Source organism: Mustela nigripes, unplaced genomic scaffold, assembly GCF_022355385.1.
Source record: "Mustela nigripes isolate SB6536 unplaced genomic scaffold, MUSNIG.SB6536 HiC_scaffold_5257, whole genome shotgun sequence".
Lineage (NCBI taxonomy): Eukaryota > Metazoa > Chordata > Mammalia > Carnivora > Mustelidae > Mustela > Mustela nigripes.
In genome coordinates this window covers 265-1507 of record NW_026744663.1, presented here as the reverse complement: position 1 = coordinate 1507, position 1243 = coordinate 265, and the positions used below count along the sequence as shown (strand labels likewise).

General features: G+C 63.3%; 1 pseudogene; it reads left to right on the top strand.

Moving 5' to 3' along the window:
• The first annotated feature begins 754 nt into the window (after positions 1–754).
• LOC132009130 (5S ribosomal RNA) lies at positions 755–875 on the top strand (annotated as a pseudogene).
• Positions 876–1243: the final 368 nt, after the last annotated feature.

The following is a 1243-nucleotide window of genomic DNA, read 5'->3' as shown; positions in this document are numbered from 1 at the left end:
GTGCTATGCCTGGGTGATAGCATCTGGGAGGTGCGCTGTGTGAACCCATGAGGAGGAATCCAGTCAAGGACGCATCCCTCCACAAGCTACCGCCTCCCAGGCTGGCTGGAGGGCTAGGCAAAGTGCCTGGTGCAGGATGCGGAAAGTAACACACCCTGGGCTCTGAAGAAGCAGTTCAGTAGAGCAACCCTCTCCAGGAGCGTCTTTTGTCACTAGGGCCCACCTCTCTCCCAAACTAGCTCAGAGCCAGGGACACTGCCTTGGGATTAAAGGGCGGGGCTGTAGCTTCTGGGCTGGGATGTGACATCGCCCCTGTCCTGGGTGGGCTGGAAGCCATGCGGGTTAGAGAGGAGGAGAGAGCCAAGCAGAGCAGAGCAGAACAGGAGAGGAGAAGAGAACAGAGGAAAGCAGAGGAGAGGAGAGCAGAGAAGAGGAGAGGAGGGAAGGCCAGATGGCCAGCTGGGCCAGGCCTAGGGTGCTGGGTGGGCGCTGAGCACACCCCGCGTGCGCCCCAATGACACACCCGGTTGCCACCTGGGGAGGCATGCGGCAGCGGGGCTGGGGAGTCCCAGGATGAGAGAGTGCCTGGATGGACTTTGGCGAGGCCCCGGTGCCACAGGCGTCTGGGCCCCTGGGCGGGAGGGCTGGGAGGCAGACGCCAGGCCCAGAGCAAGCGGAGTGGGGAGCCACGGGGCACGCCAGGGCCCAGGAAGTGTGCAGCAGGCTCTTGGGGCGGCCAGCTGCCCCAGTAGGTTTCTATGGCCATACCACCCTTAACGCGCCCGATCTCGTCTGATATTGGAAGCTAAGCAGGATTGGGCCTGGTTAGTACTTGGATGGGATTCCGCCTGGGAATATACCGGGTGCTGTAGGCTTTTTTTTCTCACCCAAACACTTGTCTTTGGCCTTCCTCTTTTATCTCCCCCTTCGGCCTCCCTCCCTCTCCCTTGGCCGCCACCGCTCGGCGAACTGGCCAACGCAGCAGCCTCCCAACAGTCCCTGAACACCTCAGCCCCTGAGGCCGGCTCCTCACGCCCCTGACCCCCTGACACCTGGCCATCCCAGGCACAGCATTGCGGGCCCCTAGCCCCAAAAGGGCGGCCCGCAGCACAGGCGGCCGGCCACAACCCAGCATTTCCGCCTCCACTCCAGGAAGCCCACCCATACCTCAGACAGCCTTGGGGGGCTGCTGGCAGGGCGGGGCAGTATTGGAGGTGGCCCAGGGGCCAGAGTCAGGGAAAGG